Source organism: Lagopus muta, chromosome 4 (assembly GCF_023343835.1).
Source record: "Lagopus muta isolate bLagMut1 chromosome 4, bLagMut1 primary, whole genome shotgun sequence".
Classification (NCBI taxonomy): domain Eukaryota; kingdom Metazoa; phylum Chordata; class Aves; order Galliformes; family Phasianidae; genus Lagopus; species Lagopus muta.
Genome location: NC_064436.1, coordinates 21251234 through 21275135, shown reverse-complemented (window position 1 = coordinate 21275135; position 23902 = coordinate 21251234). Strand labels below are relative to the sequence as shown.

The 23902-nt window shown below is 34.8% G+C and overlaps 1 protein-coding gene across 2 annotated transcripts in view; it reads left to right on the top strand.

Annotated features, from left to right (window-relative positions):
• TENM3 (teneurin transmembrane protein 3) overlaps positions 1-23902 on the top strand; it is a 1260835-nt gene that overhangs the window by 800257 nt on the left and 436676 nt on the right. For both annotated transcript variants that reach the window (XM_048943303.1, XM_048943305.1), the window contains one exon: positions 18390-18442. The gene's annotated coding sequence lies outside the window, so the exon portion shown is untranslated. The remainder of the gene's footprint in view (positions 1-18389; positions 18443-23902) is intronic.

Below are 23902 nucleotides of genomic sequence, written 5' to 3'. Positions count from 1 at the left end.
GGGACATTTTGACTGCCAGTGAAATACTCCTCATGGCCACTCCACATATTTTTCTCACTTTCACCCCCTTCATTTTTTTCTGATCCTCACAAAGTATCTTGGTTTCCCTTTAATCCTTTCTCGGTTTTCTGAACTCTGTTTTGATCTTCCAGCAGCTCCCTTGTGCCATTCCCGTTCTGTCAGCTCCTCTAGAGAACATTTCTCTCTTGCTCTCATGCTTTTCCTCCCCCTTGCTCTGTTATTCCTTCACTTTCACATAATGTACCTGATTTTCTCCCTGTGTTGTTTTTTTTTTTTTTTTTTTCTTTTTTTTCCAATGGACACCATCATTTCTGCTCTAATTCTAAATATTTGCAAGACTGGTAGCAGTAAATTCATTTTGCTGCGGACTTTTTCTGTAAGTACATATCAGAAGAGGCATTTAAACAAGAGCCATATATTTGATCAAAACTTAATTAATTAATTTAGGTTGCAAAAGGAAATTTCCTGCTGTCTCACTTTTTGTTATATTTCTGGTTATTTCACTTCTATGTAGAAAGTGGAAATAAAAAAAGTAAAAATCTTGAGTCACATGAAATCATGTGAGTGCTGAATGGGAGGAACTTTGAACTTCAGGTTTTCAGATTTCTATTTTCCTGGACAAAAATTTGATTTTGATTAAAACGTAATATTTCACATTTAACTTTCTGCTCATATTGTCTGAAAATATGTTTGCTTAAAAATACGTTTTTATTCTTGAATTCAGTCTTCAGTGCCAATCTAGACATATGAGGGCTGCTCTGAAAGCAATGCCTCCTATTTTATGATGTTGGCCCACAGTGTCAGAGACTGATGCTGGCGGTAGGACAGTAGAGATCAAACTTTCCCACCAATATTTCATTACATGTTGCCATATGACAGATGGCAGCAGAGAGTCTGACAGAATGGTGCGTGACATGGAAGTGCATATGAAGCAAAGGAGTGTCATTGAATTCTTCCATGGAGAAAGAAATGGCACTCAGTGGCATTCATCGATGATTGCTACAGTTTCTAGAAACCAAACAGTGGGTGTGAGCATAGAGAGGCAGTGGGTGATGAATTTCAGCAGTAGTAGCAGTTATGGTGGGTCACCTCTCCTGGTGCAGATTGTGAGCATAGCATGGTTCTGTTCATTGCTGGTGACAGTGCACAGCTGCTCGTGGTGGCTATGTTGAAAAATAGTATTTCTTTAGCTGAGAATTTGCTCTATCAATTTGAGTTATGGTTGTTGTATCTGTTGTAGTTTCAAAGAAAAAAAAAAAAAGATGCATTACTTTTGGAGTGATCAATGTAAATGCAGACAAGAAAAACTGTCTGACTACACTGGTGGAATCCAGTCAATTACAGAAAATACTGTAGTTTCTGAGGCCTAGAATACCAAAATATTTACTCAGAAACAATTTTTTCTAAGACACAGTCTGATGGAGTCTTTTCTCAATGGCTGCTTGATGGATAAAGTGATGGTTCATAATAATACTTGAAAAATAGAAAATATTGATACTGCTGTTCAAAAGAAAATATATTAGATATTTACTGAAATGCAGTAGAGACGAATAGGGATAGGAGATTGAGAATTGAATTGGTAGACAAGATGAGGGAAGTGTTTTTGGAGTTGGGAAAGAAGATAAAAAGAACAGTCCTTATGAATGCATTTTCATGTGCAAGATCGTGGATAAACAATCTCTAGTTCTTCATGATAAACATAAGTGACAACTAAATAAAAAACAAGATTTGAATTTCTTGGTTTTGATTCTTTTCTCTCTGTTATTTCAGCTTTGCAATGCCTTGTAGCATTTGGGTTGGATTTTTTAGATACCCTGCTCCAGTACTTTTAATCCAATCTAACTAACTTCCCCATTATCTAGCTTCATATATCCTTGAGCACTACAATTTTTTTAATATCTTTTCTCTTTATTCTGGTGTTGAAAAGTAGTATATTATCTCTTGTGTATCTTTATCATATTTTAATATGATCTATAGTATCATCTCAAATCCAGACCTAAATTTACAAATGCATGCTTCATTTCTAGTGCATATTACCTCCATATTTTGCAAATCCATGTTTTAAGTGAAATTTGACGTGGAATTTCTGTTCTAGTAGTAAAGAGAACTGTGAGACGAAAAGCTTCATATAAGCACCAGTCTATAATGGTACAAGTAGCCTTTAATATTAGTATATTCTTTCTTACCTTTTGAGGTTGTTTTTTTTTTTTCTTTAGTTTTCTGACCATAAATTTGAGCCAACTTTTAAAAAAAAAAAAAAAAATCAAAAAGTTTTTCCTTGACTTCTTGTAGTAATGAACAGGTACCTCTGTGTGTAGAATACCTGACCATCTGCAGATTTAAAGGTATTTGGTATATATAACAATTTTCTTGCTGTTTGGCCAGTGCAGTTCTAAGTGTCTCTCTGGAAGATGTAAAGCAAAGTTTGTATGTTACTACTTTATTTTCTGGTGATGTAAGAAACCATAAATTTGTTTGAGGGGTGGGAACGGCAGAACAGGAGAAACAACTTGCTTTCTGTGCATTTAAAACTAGTTCTTCTTTGATTTTTCAGGCCAAGTCCTTTTTTTCTGTAGTGGCTGATGGGTGTTTGATTCAACAACAGTCCTCCATTTTGTTCCTCGAGGTATCATTTCATTTACTGTTGTGTTTTGAGATTCCTTGAATAACTGATTGCTCAGATTTCTTTTTATTGCTTATGGTAAAAAAGGAGGATACAGAAGCAAATCTGTAGAAAATAGAGAAGGATTAAAAGCAGGCAGCCTGCTCCATTCCTAATAAATTTGATTAATGTTTTGAGAAATCAGGCTTTTTTTTTTTCTTTTTTTTTTTTTCTCCAAATAAAATGTTCACTCAAGTAATATAGTAGCTTTCTACTTGATTCAACTGTTTTACAAATTGTCCATTCTATATGTGTTCCAAAAACACAGACTTATGCTGTATTAAGAACATGCATGCTTTGTTAGTATGGGACAGCTGCCATAACTTACAATGGAGTTAAGGAATAGAAAACATTAGAGCTGCTCTGAAAATAATGCTTTCTATTTTGTTACATTGACTCTCAATGTCAGAGGCCATTGTTGGTGGTACAGCTGTAGAGGTTGAACCTTCCCACTAATATTCCATTATGTGTTGTTGCTGTGTGACAGATGGCAGCAGAGAGACAGTCTGACAGAATGGTGTCTGATATGGAAGTGCATAAGAAGGAGTGCTGTGTCACTGAATTCCTCCATGCAGGAAAAAAATGGCATTTGTTGATTCAGATCAACACATCTACAATGCATTTAGATGCATTGATGTTTGCTGAACTTTTCTGGAGACCAAACAGTGGATGTGAGCACAGTGAGGTGGTGGGTGGTGCATTACAGCACAAGTGACAGCGAGTCACCTCCACTGGTACAGATCGTTATGTGCATGGCATGCAGGCTGTTGTTCATCACTGGTGAAAATATGTAGCTGCTGGGTGGTGGCTATGTTGATAGATAGTATTTTTTAGCTGAGAATTTTGCTATATCAAATAGTTGTGCTCCTTATCAAATTGTTGTGCTCCTTATGTCCACTGTAGTTTCCATGGAAAAAAAATAAGAGGCTTTACTTTCATATCAACCCATTTACAAACTGATCTGTGGGCATTTATACTGGGTGTCTTAAGGCAAAAATATGTTTGTTTACAGAGAAAAAAACAAACCTGACTGATTCTAATCCTGGACATACTGGGACTGAGACACTTTAAATGCAAATAGGACTACTGAATGTTTAAATAACTTCTAAATAAAGAACTACTATTTTTCATCGTGATGAGAAAAAACCCCATTTCTTTCAGTTTCCTTACAACAAAATATTCCCAGAACAAGTTGTTTTTGCAGTGTTGAGTTTTCTGTGGATTCGTGTAAGTCTTTAGGCTTGCTCCGCTCTTAGAAGTACTAGAAATATCAGAAATTTGCACTTCATTTTGACCGTAGGTAATGAAAAATGTGGAATGTTTGGAATATCTGCAAATAATTATTATTAGCCTAAAAATATATACTTTTTATTTTTAAATATTTTGAATTTCATCTGCTTTGAGATTAAAACATAACCTTTAGGTATTTCTGGCTTTCAGAGATTCCAGTGTTTCCCATCTTACTGTTCCTTTGCTAATTTTTAAGAAAAGTAACGATGTGTATTCCCTAATGTCTAAAAATGAGAATTCTGCCTCAATTTTCTTTTACAAAGAGCACAGCTTAAACCATCAGGGAGGTAAAAGCCTGGTTCGAAGTCCTCAAGCTTGATTTGCATGATGAAGGGATAACAAAGTGAAAGTGGTGATGGATAGCCAGCACCTGTATTGAGATCACTGTCTTTGAAGCTCACTGTGACCAGTGAGGGGGTCACGTGGCAGAGGGTTCTAACTATCTTAATTGCAGTGACCCAAAAATTGGTACTTTTTGCCTTTTTTTCTCTTTTAGTAGCCTATTCTGTCAAGTATGCTTATAGTCTTGACAATAGTCTAGAATTCTCAGAGGCTGGGAGATGTTTCTGGCGTATTCCTTTTCTACACAATAAATTATATCTGTGTGTATATATGTGCGTTGCTTCTAGTGTTTAAAGTTGGCTTTAAAATAGTTGGAAAAGCAGTAATAGATGAATTATCCCATTAGTGCAACTGAGCTTATTATTAGTTCACAAATATTGCAACTAGCACTGATGGAGATAAATAGATTTTTCATAATTTAATAATGCAAATCACACAAACAGTAAAGACTGCAATTATCGACAATAGAGTGACATGAATTTTAGCACAGAACTTAAATTCAGTAACATTATTTTCCTCTGGATTTCATAAAATGGCATTGCTAAATATCACCTCAGTTTTTATTTTGCATTACTTCGGTTACTCCATGTATTTTTAAACAAAAATTTGTGCCAAGTTGTTCTTGCAGTCAGCCCAGCCCTATGTCGTTAGCCATGAGACGCTTTGCAGTTGAATGCCAAAGCAGTGTCAGCATTCTATTTTAACTATTCTGTGATTCCAGTTGGCACAGTATTTATGTGAATTAGTGTAATTTAGTCCTTCCTTGGCTTCTCTACTATCACTTTTCTTATTGGAGATTGAGGTTGCTTCATACTGGAAGACTGTACAGTAACTGTTTCTTTTAGAAATAATTAGTAAATTCTGGTACAGAAATGGTATAGAGAATCTTTTAAAACACAAGTCAGAAACTGATTTTTGTAGACATCTCCATAAGGCTGAAGTAATAGGAAAAAAAACTTGGGAAGACAAAAGTCAGTGTTTTTATAACCTGTATGTCTAAGCTGGTAAAGTAGATTGTTTTGAACATAGTGTAAATGACCCTCTATGTCCAAATTTCTACTGTGTGGCTTCATTAAAGTACATAAATTACTAAAACTGTCAGAGATGGCATTAAGTACTCAATAAAAGTAGACTTAATGCAATTAATAGCAATTAAAATTACACTTTTATGATGTCAGCCACCAGTACTGTGAAGACATAATTGTCTGTAAGGACTTCTGTACCATATTTATCCTTTAAAACTGTCCAATTTATGTGAAAAAAATGCCAAAAACATATCCCAAATGGGTACCATTATCTTCTTGGATTTTTAAAAGTGATCTGTCTTTATCCAGCCTGTGCACATTAAGCTAATTTACTTTAATTAGTTTTTTCCTCATTATCTTAATAGGCATGTTGATAAGGATTTCTTTTTGTGGTGGTGGTGGTTTCTTCTTTTCTTTCCCTGACTACAAATGCTAAAACTTTACTCCTTAAGTGTCTTTTTAAGAGATTGCTGCCTTGAATCCTGTACTTGGTTCTTCCTTGTTCATATGCCCTCTTCCATCCAGTTGTCAGTTACAAATGTAGCGAATGATAGTAACCCTAGTGTTTTTTAGAAATGTAAAGCAGCTGTGCTTTGGTTAGTTAATTGGTAGTTAAATAGGAAAGAGTGACATTTTTGTCTGTGCTGTAACAAGGGAGTTTACTGTGGTCATAATAAATTAACTAATTCCTAGAACAGTCACTTATGTCTCTGATAGGCACATAATAGAATGTCCTTGAAAAAATGCCAGAATTTTCAGGCTATATTAACAATTAAAATTAATGTTATAATCAATAGATTGATGTCTGACTTTAAGTTCTAAGCTCAACCTTCTAACTTAAATATGTACAGTTAAGTGCTACACCTTGCTTTGTAATTAATACAGAGAGACGAGCTCCTAATTTAGGTCTATGGAATTTCCATGGGAGGCATATAGATCACTCTACTGACTACATAATTGAGTTTCTGGTCTGTGTTTGCTGAGCTACCTGAAGTTAAGATACTTTGTCAGAAGAGCTTTCTATATTCTGTTTTCTCTTCTGAAATGTCCTCTGTTGATTGGGAAAAGTTTGTAAAGGTCTGTCCAGTGTCTTGAACGCAGCTCTGCTTTTAAATTCTGCAAACTTTCATATTATGAAATGTGAGATCTCAAGCAATTAGAATTGTTTTATCAAATTGAAGTGCAATTTGCTCCTTGCTTTTCCAAATGCAGTTCGGTCTTTGTGTGAGTGGCTTCTTTACACTAAGCAATACATTAAAAAGAAGAAAAAAAGTATTTAATGTATGTTACAGATGGAAAGTTCAATTTTAAACCACCATCACCACACATGCTTGCTTTCTTAGTATTGATAACCAAAAAGGATGCAGGATGATCAGAATAGCAGTACATAGATAAGAGAACTGTATGAAAACTCAGAAACAGTCTTGTATGTATTTTCAAGTGATGCAAATCTGTAGAGCCAAAAAAATGTTCAGGATGCTTCAGAGATTTCAACTTGTACGTTTTATGAAATCCCTCTAAAAAATCACAAAACAATGCTATAGGATCAGCACAAGGTTCAGCTGATTCGTGTGAGAGTGAAAAGTATCCAGTCTGTGTTCAGACACCATTACAATGCACTGAATTTATTCCTATTTTTACGAATTTCCGTAAATCTGAAGAATATCCAAGACTGATATCCTTTTGCATAACTGATGAAGAATTTTTGTGAGAATGGATTTATTTATATAATGAAAATTTTATGATTAAATATGATTACAAAGAATTTTTAGGGATTAAAATATTTGTATGAGGCAAAGGTAAAAGACTTTCTACAGCTTTTTTTTTTTTCTTAGTACAGTACTGGTGACTTCCCATTACACTGCATTTACTTCTTTGTAATACCATGGTCTTCCACAGTATCTTTTCATGTCACTTACATTTTCTGCTAGAGAGAAGAACCAGCCTATCTTGCAGGCAGTTGAAATCAGCCTACAATCCTAATCCACAAGTCCTGGTTCAAGAGTTGTGTTTTCTTTGCTTGAGCTTGACTCAGTAAACTTTTTATTTTTGCATAATTAAAATTTTCCTTGTATTTAGCTTTTTACTATTGTGAAATATTTTTCTTCACTGACTGACTTTCTGTGGCTTATGGCAGTGTTGCAAACTGAAATAGGTTTCGGAAATATTATCACTTTGGAAAAGCCACGAGTGGATATATAATCACTAAATACTTAAAATGAATTCAGTATTTCCTTGTGTGACATAATCATGCATACGCATGTACACACAGAATGTAATAAATGTTTCTCAAACAAGTAGGCTGATCATATGCATGAAGAAACACTGGGATGTTAATGACACTTTCTGTTTCTAGCAGAAACAGGTTTTGTTTATAGTCTTGCGTTATCTCTGTAAACTTCATCCTATTTCTATCTGACCAGGCCTCAAGGTTATCCCTCGCTTCCTGTATGATGCAACAGTCCTCCTCTGCTTACCTTGTGTCATCAAAAAATGTCAGCATCCTCCTACTATTTGTCTGCCAAGACCAGTAATGAAAATATTAAATAACATCACTAAAAATTCAGGCTCTGAGAAACTCTTTGTCCTGCTTTCAGCACTGCCGGCATGTATCTCACCTTCATCAATTCCTTACCTATCTAACCTCTCTTATCTTGAGCTTAGTTAATGTGGCACTGCATCAGTTTACTAATGATGATGAATGAGAACTAAAGTGTCTCTTATACACAGGAAGAAAAACAGGCATTTTTACAGGAACATGGTTTACTTTTGATACAGAAGTTGCAAAAGCGTTGAGTCAAATTTGTTTGAGATGTCTAAAGAGTGAGTATAAGAAAAGAAGTGGTTTTTGGCAATACTTCCATATGTAAACCCTCCCAGCACTTAAAAATTTATGGCTTGAGGTCTTTTTATATCAGAGGGGAATTTGTGGCTGTTATGTTACATAGGTATCAAGGAATTCCATGAGTTTTTAAAATTATTAATGATGGTCATTTGCATCATCTCGTGACAGTGGCTCAAATTATTCAGTTACATTTTTGCTAAGGAAACCTTTGCATTTCTTTATTAGAACTTGTCTGATGATAGTTCAATTGAAAGTTCCCTATTTTAATATTGCAGTAATTAAATTTCCCTGTATGTATTTATGTAGACATCTAATAATTTACTTCTTCAGATGTCTCTTTTTCATGCTGGAAAATTCTGGTCTATTCCAGTGTCTCCTGGTATGGAATGCCTTTGGAATCCCTCCATATTCTTCCTACCCTTTCCTCTTATTTTGTAGGACTAAGGCACTTTTTTTTTCCTTAACAAAAATAAGTAAATAAGGAATGGTAAGTAATTAAGTCTTCCACATGAATACACAGTGAATGCCTGGTATAAACATTTCTTGTCCAGCTTTCTTTCATAATTTCTAACATGTTATTGTTGCTTTTTTGATTGAGATTGGAAGCTGGTGTTTTTAAATAATTAGACTCCAAGGTTAGCAAGTTTAGAATCCTTTTTTTTATTTATTTATTTTTTTTTTTTTTTTATTTTGCATGCCATGGAAAAAAGTATGTATTCCTTTGCAGACTGTATTGTATTCATTGCCAGTGAGTTTCCCCTCATTCCTATTCTGTGTAGCATCCTCAGCTGTTAATTCACTCTCTGGTGTAGAAGCTCATCAGATATGACTGTTGAATTATACGTTTCTGAAGAAATCCCCAAGACTTTTCCAGTAAAGGAGATCACACTGCAGCACCTTTTAAAGTTATCTTTTAGTAACAACATTGAGACAAGGCAAAATACAGTAATGTAAAATTGCAATCTTGGTGCTGCAGTTTTAGGCAGTTGGTATGGCATAAGTAATGTTTGTTTGCTTGCTTTTTTTAAGTGTGTCTTTTGTTTGTTTTTAAAAATTGTGAAGTCACGTTTTCAAAACTCCTCAGCTACTTGTACCTACATATGTAGTACATTTGTACATAGTATCTGCTCACATAGTTCAGATTAGAAGAAAAACTTCTGTTAACGTCAATGAAGAATCAAACTGATAATGGAAGTGTGATATCTTTCAGAAAGGAGAATTTGAATGACTCACTGTGTTATTTATGTCACAGCACAATCATTGTTTTCTTTTAAAGCTGTCAGAAGTCTAAATGCACATAGAAGATTCATACAGCAATTGAGTTCTTATTTTATTCTTGCATCCATCTGTTGTGTGGTGTTTGTTTCTTGTTTCACGAGTTAAAAAATCCAGGAAGACAAGGCATGTGATGAGCAGTTGAGACCCCTTGGTTTGTTCAGCCCAGAGCAGATGAGGCTGAGGGGAGGCCTTGTGGCTGCCTATAGCTCCTCACAGGGGACAGTGACAGGACCCAAAAGAGTAGCCTGGAGCTGTGTCAGGGAAGGCTCAGGTGAGGGTATGGAAAGGTTCTTCACTAGAGGGTGCTGGGCATTGTACAGATTCTACAGGGCAGTGATCATGGACCCAAGCTGCTGGAGATTTAAGGACGGCGTTCCATTTTCTGTGTTCCTCTGTGGAAACAGGAGCTGGACTCGGAGATCCTTGTGATTCCCTTTCAAAATATTCTATGAGTGTAAATTACTTTTTGATACAGAAGTCTCTCTCTCACCTGCAAGAGGAAAACTATAAGATATAGAAAATCTTTTAATGGGGCTTCACTATCTACTGTAACATAGTTCATCAATGGTGCATGGGTTACTTCAAGTTAATAAAAACTGCCTCATTGAATGTAATTGTTTTGTTAGCAGTATATGTTGCATATACCTTAGTGCACAGACACCTATTCTAGGTTTATAATTCTGTAATGTGCATAAGCACTAAAGACCTTACCTAAAAATCCTTTGAAACATTGTTTTTTCCCACATTTAAGCTGAACTAGTTAGCCATGATTAAAAGCCCAGAGCATCGATATGTTGCAGTAAATGAAGGTGGTCACTGGTGCAAACCACAAGGCAAGTGAAGGCTGCAGCTATCTCATGTGGCAGTTACTGTTGATTTTTGCACTTTTCTCTTCTGATGGATCACATATGCATAACTTGCTGTCAGTTTCCTCTAATTATCGTAGATCATCCTCATGATTTGCCACTTGTAACCTAATACATTATGATAGCTGAAGTAATACATTCTGGTTATAATTGGTTGCCCACTAGTGATGTGGGTAATGGATCTCTCCTGCGAAACACAAACAGTAACTAGACGCACAGCATGCAGGTAAGTTAAGTACCCACGCTACCCAGGAATCAGCAGGTATTCTTCATGACTTAGTCACCAGACATATTTTCTGGAAGCTCAGCATATCTCTAATTGCAATTATATTTTGTGTCCATCTTGCCTCAGATCCTAGAAAAAGGGTTTCTGTGCATAAATATTTAAATGTGAAAGTAAAAGGTGATACCGAGCATATTTCTGCAAACTGAAAGAAATATGTCTGGCAGAGATTTTTTTCACAGGATTCCCGTTTCTGTGAATGGAGTTTGTTTCAAGGATAATTCATGTCCCAACCTGTAAATTCAAATCAGATCTTTAAACTGGAAACTGTGAGTCACATTTTGATGTGGCAAGTCTTCATATAGTATGTTTCATTCAGCATAATCAATAGCATTAATAAATCAGTGGATTGACTGAATTCCAAAAGGATGGTAGGCTCTCACACAATAAATTGATTTTTGTTTTCTCTGTATGAACACAGAAACACTGTAGTTAAGTGCACAGTTGGCGTAATATTGACTTTTTTCCCGATATTTAGTCACTGAGTGGTCAAGGTTGACAAGGGCAATTATAACCCACCAGTGTGTGTCAGCAGCTGCATTTCTCCAAGGCGCTCGTTTTCCCCAAAATGCATCTTGTTCTTTAAGGCCTACTCTCTCTTCAGTTCTGCAAAAAACTTCCAAAATCAACTGGAGACAAAATTTACATCCCCTCAAAGTACTGTTAAAGAGCTTGTTCAAAAATATGTATGCTTGCAGCAAATGTTTGCAGATCAGCTTATGTTTTTTAAATACTTGGTTTGGTTTCTTTCAGTAAATCCAGTTATGGCTGTTGCAGAGCAAACCGTCAAAACCTTTAAAGTCTTAGCCCCTCTTTTCTCATCCTAGCTGTTTTACACCTTTCTAAAAAGACTTCAAAAAAGAAAAGTGCAAAGAACATTGCATCCAAAACCACATGCTGGTTTAGCCTGAGGTGGTTATCTTTAGTTCTAGTGAACATGGTCCAATTTGACTTTGCATATTTGAAAACTAACTCAGAATTGGTTATTACTTTTCTTATATCCATTGGAGAAAATCTCTGAAAGGAATAAATTGCGTTCTATTCAATTCATCTTTATTTATTTGAGGCTTTTTTTGACTTCAAAAATATGTAACACAAAAGCAGTTTTCACAGAATTTTCTGCTCTAATTATAACTTACTAATATTAACCTGATCATCTACAAGTCAGTGGTTTTATTTTCTCAAATCTTACAAAGTTGTAGGAAATACATGGCACATAAGTTAAATGATTTGGAGGATATCTACAGTGAGCTTCTAAGGATTTCTTGTGTTGCAATTAATTACATTTAGTTGGCACTATTAAGAATAAGTAAGTAGATAACAAAAAGGTAATACAAAAGGAAAACACAGTAATTGGACTTTTTTTTTTTTTTAGGGTTTTAGGAGGGGAACAGGAGAGTCTGACACTTTAGAATTCAAGATTTTGAGTTAGTCAAGATCATTCAAGAATTTGACTAAACTTCTGTATGTTCCTATGTCTGATTAAGACGTGGAAAAAAAATCTATGTACTCCTTTCAGTGACTATTTATTTTTTTTTTTCAGCTGGGTTGAGGAGGCAAAAACTGCTTACTGAATATTGCTAGCTTGGGCTGGAATTAGAGTTGTAAAGGTCTTCAAGTTGCAGAACATTCGTTTTCGGCATCTTGTTGGCTCTTGTTGAAGTACTGCTTTTGATGGGCCAGAATTTAATCTCAAAACTGATTAAAATAGTAATTATTTGATTCATCAGTGAAGAAATAGAGTTCCTTTAAAAGGCTACACTCCATTTAATTAACAATAATTTGAGACTTCAGTCAGTACAGATCTGAATACTAACATTATTTAACAACTGGCTTTCAAATACGTTAGGTTTCTCTGGGAACTGCCAGAATTTATCTTGCTCAGCATTCAGGAGCAGCCTACGGTGGAAAGCTCTTTGCCACATCATTCAGTGCAAATCAGCTATTCTCAGCTTTATGTGAATGTTTGCCATGATGTAAGCACATACAATCAAGGAAGGATCAGGAAAAAAGGAGCCTGTTACAAATAGTTTGCACAGAAAGAAAAACAATAACAATGTAACTCAAATAAAATAGACGTAGAGTTATATCTTTATATATTATTATATATATATATAATATTATATATATCTTTATATATTTATATTTTATATATTTATATTTTATATCTTTATATTCCTAAAATTGTCTTCATAGCAACAGTCATAATTTGCCTTTTCAAAAACATTTGTATTGATACTTTTGTATGTAGAGCCTTGCTAGATATTGTGCATTTTTCAGACAAATTATATTCCATATAAACAGAAAAAAAATATATATATTCTGTGCAAGGAATGAATTCCTGTTGTAAAGATAAGGCATACTGTTGATTTATACTTTGTTGAAAAGTGAGTAGTTGAGCAGAAAGCTGTATAATCTTGATCAAAATAATTTAAGTAATTAAGTATTAGTTATATTAATTAATTATTCTGGAATTAAGTATTCCAGTCCCTGCTTTTCTTACTTGCCTTATTCTTTCTTTCCGTGAACAAAATTCTTTGGGACAATTTGTTTTTCTGCTTTTTTTTTGTAGTGATCTTTGTGTATGATAGTGTCAAGAAGCTGAAGAAGTTGTGTAGTAGGGGTGAACATGAAATTGGTAGAATCAGTAATCATGCAGTTCCTGCTTACAAGTAGTGTAAGCAAGGCCAGGTTTGCTATAAAATGGGATGAACAGTGCTCCAATTATTGCACATTATGAACATATGTTATGCATTTTATCACAGAGATTACTGATCTTTAATGTTACTTATTGCTTTTCCTATGATACCAATTATTTTGAGCACATATGACAGGTAACTGGCATCTTTATAGCTGTGAGGTTGCATCTCAGCAGGATTTACCAGTAATACTGTGAACATGAAAATAATATATAAAGAATCTGTTCAATGGAAAATGATATCACTGACACAGAAAACACAAGAAAAAATTGGGGGGGAAAAAATGTTGCTTGAGAAGCGTAAGTCCATAGTTTCTAAATACTGACGTTTTAATATTAAAATGTGTCATTTTCCAGGGCTTTTTCCATTTATTTTTTTTTCCAACTTACAATCAGGAGCTCTAGTAGTAGCTATGCCTCATTGCTAATAACCAGGTGAATTAACAGCATGTTGAGGTTCAGTGGATACCGCACAGATACATTCTTATTGCGATTAAATCTAAAAAAAAAGAGGTACTTACATAGGAGGTAAATCTGTGCTGCTAAGTGACAGTTACGTTATAGTTGCACTGTTGAATTTTACTGTGATTAAGTTGTAAAATATTGTATTTGTATAGCGTGTAATCTTTGTCACACAAGCAATCATGCATGGACCAGTTACTTATATAGTTGTAGTTAAAATATAAGTATTTATACTGTCATAGAACTATACATAACGACATAAGTGTATAAAAATACAGTTTTATAAGGAGCTACTTTTTTTTTTTTTTTTAAACTTCTATTATTTCACTTTTTAAATGGGTGGTACTCAGGTGGATTTGCTTGGGACCAAGAAGTCTGTTCTCACTGTTCCTTTCAGCTGTAGACAGTTGTACACACCAACATTACCGTGGTCATTTCAAAAATTTCTTTCTGGTTCTTTGGGTCTTTGGGACTGTGCTAGTGGATCACTGCTTGCAGCAGCAATCTATGAACTTCATTCTTTCATTCTGAATGAGCCTAGCATTGTTCTCCATTGCGTTGCATCTCTTGGCTGCTTCTAATTCATTTGTTACCAGTCACTTTAGATCAATTGTGCCAATGATCCAACTCAGTGAACTAGTAAATAAAAATGCCCTACATGGTCTTTGGCTCCAGACTCTTTCCAGCTGTGCTTAGGGATGTGGCTCAAATACAGTCTTCAAAAGAGTGCAATTCACATAAGTAGCCAGGGTGCTTCTCTGAGTTGATGGTAAATGTCTAGTCGTATTCAATCTGTTCAGTATAAATGCTACTGAAATCCTGTTTGGTGAGTGTAGTTCTGCAAGAAGCTACTTACCTGATTTGTTTCTATATCACCAATAGCCGTTTGTCCACTACATATAGTATCTGCTATGCATTATGCTAGCTCTTTCTCAATGTGCTAACACTGGATTCATTGCTTGTTAGTTTTCAACGGTCCTTTCCAGCAAAGGTGGAGATAAATGGTTTCTATGAAAAGAAGCTCTCTACCCATTTTTCCTATCCCAACATGTAACTGAACAGGGAATAAAATTCCTGGTCAGTGTCCTGTAACAGAAATCTATTTTTTGGCATGCAAGTTATATTTACCCAATTCAAACCAAAGTGCTATTTCTCATGGATATTAACATGGAAATACAATAAATCATGTTCCAAGTATACATAACTTTAAAATTGAAAGAGAAATAGAATGTACTAGATCATTTCAGTGCTTCGTCTGGCAGGCAGCAATGAGGTTTTATCAGCTTTTTTGGGCCACTTATACCTCAAGTAGAAGTGGTGTCTTTTCCTGATATGTTTTCCATTTTCTCTCTGGGATGTATGGTTATGTACATACTTCACTGATTTTGTGGTATGCTGAAAAAAAAAAATTGGTTTCTCTGTTGGACTACTGGAAGCAGATTCAGTTTTTTAAATGTGTGTCTCTTGCCCTCAAGGGATTTTGGACTTAAAGGGGACCAAAAACCTCCTGGAAAGGCAACTCATGCCAGGCAACTTTGTTGTTGGCATGTTGTTTGGACTAGAGCTGTCATAAATAACTTTTCAGTGTCAGCTTTCAGAAACTAGTTAGGACCAGTTAGAGCAAATTATGATTTTCTTGTTGCAGATTGACAATTTATACATCCTAACACTAACTTACCCTTTTCTTAAATCAGTAGTATTTTTCAAGGTGCTAATATTCTTGTTCCAGATCTGTAAGAGTTCGTACATGAGCTGAACTACTTAAAATTAAGCTTTTGAATTTTCAAATCTCTTGTTCACAGCCCCTCTGCTGAATTTTACATTTCCTCTTAAAGCCAGCAGACTGAATGTTTCACTTATTCCAGTGAAATTGTGGAGTTCCATATCTGAGCAGATGTGGGATGAGCCTCTATTGCTGTATATTAGTCTTTCACTGGCTGCTATTTTCAGTTCTCCTTCCCAAGTTTCTGAGGGCTGCACTCTTTGATCGTGCTCCAGTAAATTATGATCAGAGCATCAAAGGGAGTTAAGTATGTTGACAGTGAACGTCACTTAGCTTGACGTTCAAGTGTGCCATCCTATGAATATATTCCAAAGTATGACTGAACTGAATCGGCATTGTTAGGCACCTAGAAAATGGAATGACAATGTGAAGAATTTTGGGCACAGGGTCTTCTAAACCTAGGGATAAGAAATATTGAAGAGAGCACAGTTATAAGAATTCCTGCATGTCTGCAGAATAAGAATTCATAATTATAAGAATTCATGCATGTCTGAAATTTGTGAAGTCATCACTTAGAACTCATTAGCCCACCCTCCAGTGGTGGCAGATAAAATTCCTGCAACTTAAAATGCATGTAGAAAACATAAGGATGGAACTGAAGATAATCGCCATAGATCGTTACATGTCAGCATTTCTGATTTGCCTTCCAGCTTGTCTTGGATTCAGAATTCCTGAAATAGGCTACCATGTGATCCACTAGTGCATGGATTCTGATTACACAAATATGAGAGCTTGAACACTCAGGAAATCAAATATGAGCCTAATCTGTATTTGTTTTTGTACTTAGAACTAAAAGATGAAATGCAAATACTGTACTTCTGGGGCTTCTGTATGAACCGTAGGACTTGATGCTTTTTATGACCTCCAATTAAGAAAAATGTTGTTTTATATGGTCACATAATTTTCATTTTCCCCAATCTTAAAAAGAAATTTGTATCCAAAATAAAAATGAAATTAAGTAATGTAAAATACATCTAAATAGAGTTTTCTTATATTTTGTGATGCAGAATCCAGGTTTTCAAATAGTGTAGATCAGTGACCTGATGAGTGGTCACTGCATTAAAGCATTGTTAATATTGAGGCTTTGTTTTTTCACTATCTTGAGCTCGTAATTCCTATGTTTATTTTTTAGCATAGAAGTTTATTTAATTTTTATATTGACTGTACAGTCAGGCTATTTATTCATTTTATGTCCACATAGAATTTTTCTTCAGTTACAGTCCAAGGCCCAAATTTAGGGAGACTTTCGTCAGTGGATGAGTTTGCAATGAAATTTACTATCTGATTTCATATTTGCAGGTACCATAGGAAATATCTTTTGCAGTTTCAGGTAGAACCTGGATGCACGGATCCAATATTCACTCATTTTTTTCAGAACGTAGAGCATTGATATTGTGACTTAATGTAGAGTGTATACTTGTTTCCCCAAAAGTTAAAAATAGTAAGCTGATCGTATTTCTTAATCTCTGCCTGTCAGAAGTTTGAAGCCAGTATTAGGAATGACTTTTCTGGTGCTGTGCCCATTAGTTGGATCACACTGACCCTACTTCTGTTTCTTTGATCAACATCTACCTTTAAAACAAGAAAGAAGAAAAAATCCTTTACACTTCACATTTTTGGCTTGAAAGAAATTAAGTGTATACATATATTAAGTGCTTATTCACACTGATTTTTATTTATTTATTTATTTATTTAATGCTGGGAGTTTGGTGAAATGAAAGCAAACCATGTTGTGATTGGAAAAAAAATATTTATATAAGTACAGGAGGTGTGCATTTCTTCATATTCTGTGTCATATGTTGTCACTGTCACATGCAAAGTTTCAGCATTACTGAAAGCTCAAATGAAAAAAAATAATAATAATAGCAGGCTGTTTGGATCCCTGTTTGGAGAGAAGTTCTAGATGCAAGTAGTAGCTGTGGAGTTTGAGGCAGTCCAGTGTGAATGTGATTGGAATGTTAGAAATAAAAGAATGAAGCATGATTTTTCAGATGCTATTGTTCTAGGCAAAGGTTTTGTTCTGTATATCCTCTTAATTTATCAGTGCTACTTTTTATATGTGAAATACTCCAAATTCCTGATTATTAAAACAGAAAATCATTTTATAGTTAACTTTAGAACACTATAAACTTGTAGTATGTATGAAAAAAAGCTTTCTGAAAATAGCCCTTTTTATATATTCTAAGTGCTATTGGTTATGTTTTTTTAAAAAAACAATCAGTATCATTTCCATATGTTTCATGCATATTACTTTTGAGTATATTGGCTTTGCAAAGCTGTGGGAGGATAATTTATCATGTTTGCTGATACATAGTACATCAATGAAATTGCTAAGGTGCCGTTGAAAACTCATTGTCTGTGCTAAAGCTAGGAAGACCTGTATCTTAAATTTTATGTTAAATGCTGAGGACATCTGATCAGTTTTCCACTGTAGTAGAAAGGAAAGAACCTTTTCATATGTGATCTGAAGAAACCAAATGTGAAACTAAATGAGTAGAATGAACATGGATGCCCAAAATGTTTTTAGAACTACTATTCAACATGCAATCAAAATTTCCATGCAATCTAAACAAATAAATTTGTCTTATAACATGTTAGTCCAGTAGCAGCTATAATAAATGTATCCCATGAATCTGTATCTCACTTGTAGATGTTAATAGAGATTGAAAAAATTAAGGAATGCATTCTATATCACAAGTCAAAGAGGGGAAAAAAATGTACAGAAAAATAAAATCTAATATTCTGCTTTAAAAGTTGGTTTGGCATTTTGTAATGATTAAACAGTTTTTAAGATACATGATGACCTTATTCATCATAATCTATTTTATTTGCAGATTACTGGGCTCATCTGAGACTCACCAGCATAACACCAGAGAGAAAGCTGAAGGTAAGATGAAACATCTGACAGCTTCTATCTATAATGGGATCCATATATTGTATTGGTGATTTTTAAATGACGCACAGTTATTTAGCTGGCAGAATAGAGCATAACTACAAAATTATAAGAGGCCGGTATGTGCTCAGTATGCAATGCCCTATTGACTTAACCCATTCTCAATAATTTTTGCTGCTGTATCTAATTTACTATTGTTGCAATAACAGTGTGGGTCAAAATAATATTTTATATTACATGTATGTATGTATATATATATATATGATAAATGGGTGTAGTGTTAACTTTAGCTTATGTGAGTATTTTATCCAGGAAAAAAGATCTAGGTTGATAAAGTTTTCTTTCTCTATGCTTTACTGTTACCGAAAAGTATTTTCAAGAGTATAACATAATTGAATAAATAATGAAATTCACAAAAGGAGCTTTTAACTCTCTTCTGAGAGTTCTCTTTAGATTAATAACTTGAAAATGCCATTTGTATCCAGGACCTAGACTCAAATGAAAGTATGTCAGGAGAGTACCATATCCCTGCAGCTGTTGGTGCCCACTCAGAAGTGTTTGTATTTGGCAGTGTTTTGGTTGTAACCATATATTAGTCAGTCTGATCAGTACTTGCATAGCAACTGTATTGAATCAATTAAGTACCTGGTTATTTTTTTTTCTTTAGTTATAGTTGAGTGTTTTTGTGGTTTTTTTTTCTTAATGGTAGCTGAAGTTAGATCTTTGAAAGCTTGTGAACCTCACAAAAAGGGTTCGTGTAAAACTGTATTCGGCATCTTGTGACACCAAATGGGAAGTGTGTTCTTCTGTATGACTACAAAGGTTTTAGTACAGCTATCAAATGCATGTTCTGCTCATTAATGTTTGTACAGTATCCTGCCTTAAAAGAGCTACAGTTTCCTAGAGCAAGTCATTCAGAATTCGACTACACTCTTCAAGTTTAATGGGTTGAGCTCTTTGAGTTCCCTACCTCCTCCTGATTGATGGTTTGTTTCTTCTTTTAATACAAAATTCAGTAAAATTTCCAACAGTGAAAATGGTCTTTTAATTATAAAACACCAGCGTGTGGGAGTGATTCAATTTACACATCAGAAAAGTTCAGTTACTTGACCATAATTTATTTTTGTGCTGATCATTTACAGACCACAGATTCTTTTTTTTTTTTTTTTTTTTTTTAAACTCTCTCCCCTTCTTACTTGCTCTACATGTGAAAGAATAAAAGTCTCAGTATCCTGGAAAAGGCTTTAGATATTGTATTGCATGATCCCCAGAACTGGACTGGACTTCATTATCAGGATTTTTTTTTTTTTTTACCAGCTTTTCCTCTTTTTCATCTTCTAGCTGTGTTGTCATATTTAATTTAAATGTGTTCTGTAATTGCTGAGTTTTTTCTTGAATCTGACGAAGGAACAGTTTCAGTAAGGTAGAGTAAGTGATCTCATCTGTGGGACTGTGAGAATTAGAGGCATTGGCTGAAAAATATAAACTTGCAGTTCTAGTGTTGCACGCAGTGTAAGTGACTTCTGTAACCTTTTCTTTGGGATGCTGCTCCAGCCCTTAATCTAGTCTCTAGGAGGAGGATAACATGGCTGTGTCTTAATAAATTAATAAGTAATAGGAATAATTAGTGCTGAAAGAAATGTCTGGGTGAACTGGAAGTTTCAGTGTACTTTCTCTATGTAATATTGTTCTTTACTGTTTCATTTTCAGAACACAACTTAAGACTTGCATTGTTTTGTATACAGGCTTCTAATGACAAATAATTGAAAGACAGTAAAAAATCAGAATATTCTTTAATGGATTTAAAATACAAATACTTAAATGTATGTTCTTATATCTATTTTCTTTCTAATGAAATACAGTTGTGAACCTAGCTGAGAGTTATCAGAATTCTCTTTCTAGAATGAAGAAAGTAACTGTAGTTGATAGGGAAATATATATATTATTTATTCAAAGTTGTACGTATAAATTTAACGTTTAGCTGAGTACTTAACAATATTTCTTGGTTGTCTGTTTGCAATACATACACAAAGGCTATATGAATGCTACGGAGATACACTTTTGCAATTTCTTTGACTCTTGGGCATGTAATTTAGTCTGTTTTTCAGAAGGGCTGTATGAATGCCACTTAAAAAAAGGCAAATTACTGTGAGTGATTTCTTCACGTTCTGTTCAGCTATTTGAAAGGTGTTTCTCCTTTTTACCCAGGACTAAGCGTTAAGGCTGTATTGCTAACTTGAACTTGTGTTTTGTAGTGTTTGTAAGGTTTTGTAATATCTGTACCTGCTGCTAAACATTTGCATATTTTGCATATACTTTTATGTAGAAACAGAAATATATTCCCAGATTGGATTTATGATATGAGACTCACATACGCTCATGAAACTAAGATAAAATGTTACCTTCCATTGCCCATGTAGTCATTACAGGTTATAATTGGATCTGTGTGATTTAACAGTATTGAATTGCCTCTACCTCAGCTTTTTGCTAAGTCACCCATACCTTCCTGGGCTCATGTCAGTAAAGGGAACAATTCAAAGCTCAATGGACAGAAATGTTTAAGACCAGAAAATACAGTAATGGGTTATTCCAGGTCCGGTTTAATGTTCATACAGACATGCCTCTTAATATCAAAGTACACTCGACATTTACTTCCAGGAGCTAATGTTTAAAATTCTGTATGATCTCAGATGTGTGCCTATCACCTGACTGGTATGTTCTGCTAAGTGAATGTTCACATACATGATCTCACAGATCATGATACATTTTACTCTTCCTGTACAAGAAACAAACAAACAAAACAAAAAAGCACTGTATATACCCTTGTGTTTTTTTTCTTGGTTTTCCATACAAGTATTAATCAAGCCCCTCTGTTCCTCTGCATCAGTATTACTGAAGCCTGTCCAGGAAAACACAACTTCATTTGTGTTATATGCATTTTTTTTGACATCCATAGAATTTTTTGTTTGGTAGAAAGGGTTTGTGGTGACTTGAGTCTGTAGTATTTGCTTTTTTTTACTGAAAATGGAAAACTTCTGTTTCTATTCCCTTTTCAATACCACATATCTCTCTTGTGAGCAGTAGCTCTAAATGGCATAGAATTGCCTAAAGAGAAAGGATTGCTTTTTAGCAGCTTGAATAGTTCTGGGAGAATGGATTAGGGCCAAGGTTCTCCTCTCGTAGTAGATGCCACAGTGTTCTGATTTGCTTGTCAAGGGAAATTTCTCTGTTTTGAGCATTCTTGGCCATTGGTAATTTGGTGTACCCCCAGTGTACAGCCTCTTTAAAATCCCTTCTTGAGATGTGTTAATTTATGAGTTCAGTGTCTGAAGTCAATTAATACAGTACCTGTTAGTTCCTAGTTTGTTATCTTCATAATCAGCATTATACTGTTAATGAGAAGTGGTCGGAGCTGTTTGATTAGAAATGAGCTTCATTTTATCAGGTCATTAAGCAGTTCCCGAGCATATCTACCTTAACCCATTTAACAGCAGCATAAATGAAGAGATGCCTCCTTTGTAAACCTTAGATGTCTTCAGGTGCAAAGTAACTGCTAGAAGATTATTTTGCCACATGAACAAGACCCTGAATCTCCTGGGTTTCCAGCAGAAAGTGGAAGTTAGCCTTACTCTTGAGCCCCAATGCAACCTAGTGGCATGTGCACAGCATGAGATGAGCTGTAGAGCTTAGGCTTTGTTTCATCTAGGTAAGACTGACCTTCCATATCAAGGGATTCAGCATGAAATATTCTGGGTGTTCTGAAAAATATATAAGCGTTCTTTTCCTGGAAGACTGAAAATTTACCTTTGTCTGTAGGAACAGTTTGTGTGTTTATTGGTTGAATTCTCCTATGGAGTATTTGTGGGCAAAATCAGGAACTCCCTTTTAGAGAAGCAGAGCAATGGGGAAAACGCTGTGCCTGGGGAGGTGCAACATCTGTTGGTTGTGTCCAGGATTTTCAATGCTAACTGTTAAGACACGCTATTGTAGAACTTGCTTTTAGTTCTGGAGTTTTTTTGGCATTAGCACGTATGTTGTTCGCTCCAGAATAAGAGAATAAATATCATAGGTAGTAAATTCTAGAAGACACTGCCATTTCTAGTCCGTAAAATTTTATACTAACTTGGCATTAGAAAAATAGTGTTTTACTTTCTGTGTAGAAACCCAGTTTCTTTTTCCAAGAATAATATTTTCTATGACATAGAAATTGGGTTTTCTCAGATATTGTGGATATAACTGAACTAGTAAGGTCATGTTTTCTGAATAGTGCATTAGATGAAAAAGAATAGGAACTCCTTTAAAAGAACATTCTTTTGTTCCCCATGTTTGTGTATACTGTTTGTCACTCGCATGCCAAAATAGAAGGGGAAATAAAAATCAAAGATTTTATTTGTTTCTTGAGCGTAATAATAAATAATGTTGACAGTTTCTCTCTTGCAGCATGGTAATGACATCTCTAGAAGTAGTACAGCAGATGCTTTGAGTTGCCATGAGTTTTGCAGCCTTTTCATTTTAAGATGCTCAATTATTCTTGAACCACTGCACTATTGTTTCAAAGAATATTTTCTTACTTCCCTTCAAAAACCCTTTCTCATGGTTTATTATGGTTCTTTGAACTACTTTTAAGGCTTATTTGTGGTAGAATTCGTACCATAATTTTTATACTTAGTCTCTTGAATCCATCTAACCTGAATAGCCCAAGGGAGATAAATTAGGAAGCATAGAAATCAAGCAAATGTGAAGCTGGTTCTTGAAGCTGAACCAGAAGCAAGTGTAACTCAATTTGTCAGTGAGAATTTCTAGTGAGAGAACAAAGAACTTGATTTTTATTCTTTTTAATATTCTGTCTTTTTTTTTATGAGAAAGCTGTGATTTGTGCACTTTCTGTGTACAGTAAGAATCAACATTTGAGGGGCAGATTTTTGCTGAGTCTATGTAGATTTAAATGCATGTGTAAGAAGGGATGTGATTTCCTGAGAGGAAGATTTGACCTCAAGATCTACTGTGATGTGCTTTCGAAGAGGCTTAAGAGACATTTTCTTTAATGAATAGGGATATTTTAATGCATTCTCTTCTGAGCAGATGGCAAACTGGTCTCAGATTCAATTGTCATCCAAATCCTTTTCTCCAGCATATGACAGGTACCAAGAAGAAGCAGTGATCTGGCTCATTGTGCTTTGGACTACTGTCCAAGTCATATTTTTCCACAGAACTCATTTTTACACTGTAGTAAGACAGAGAAAGATGAACAAACTCTGTATGAGTGTCAATGAGATGGTAATTGACCTGATAATCTTTTAATGGGGGGAAAAAAGGTCAGGCCATTTGGATGATACACACCAACGAACCAGGTAGAACTCATTACAAAATTAGGAACTGGTTAGTTATACATAGACTTTCTGAGAATTGTTCAGTAGTATATAAATTAATGGTAAGTACCAAAATGTGGATGCA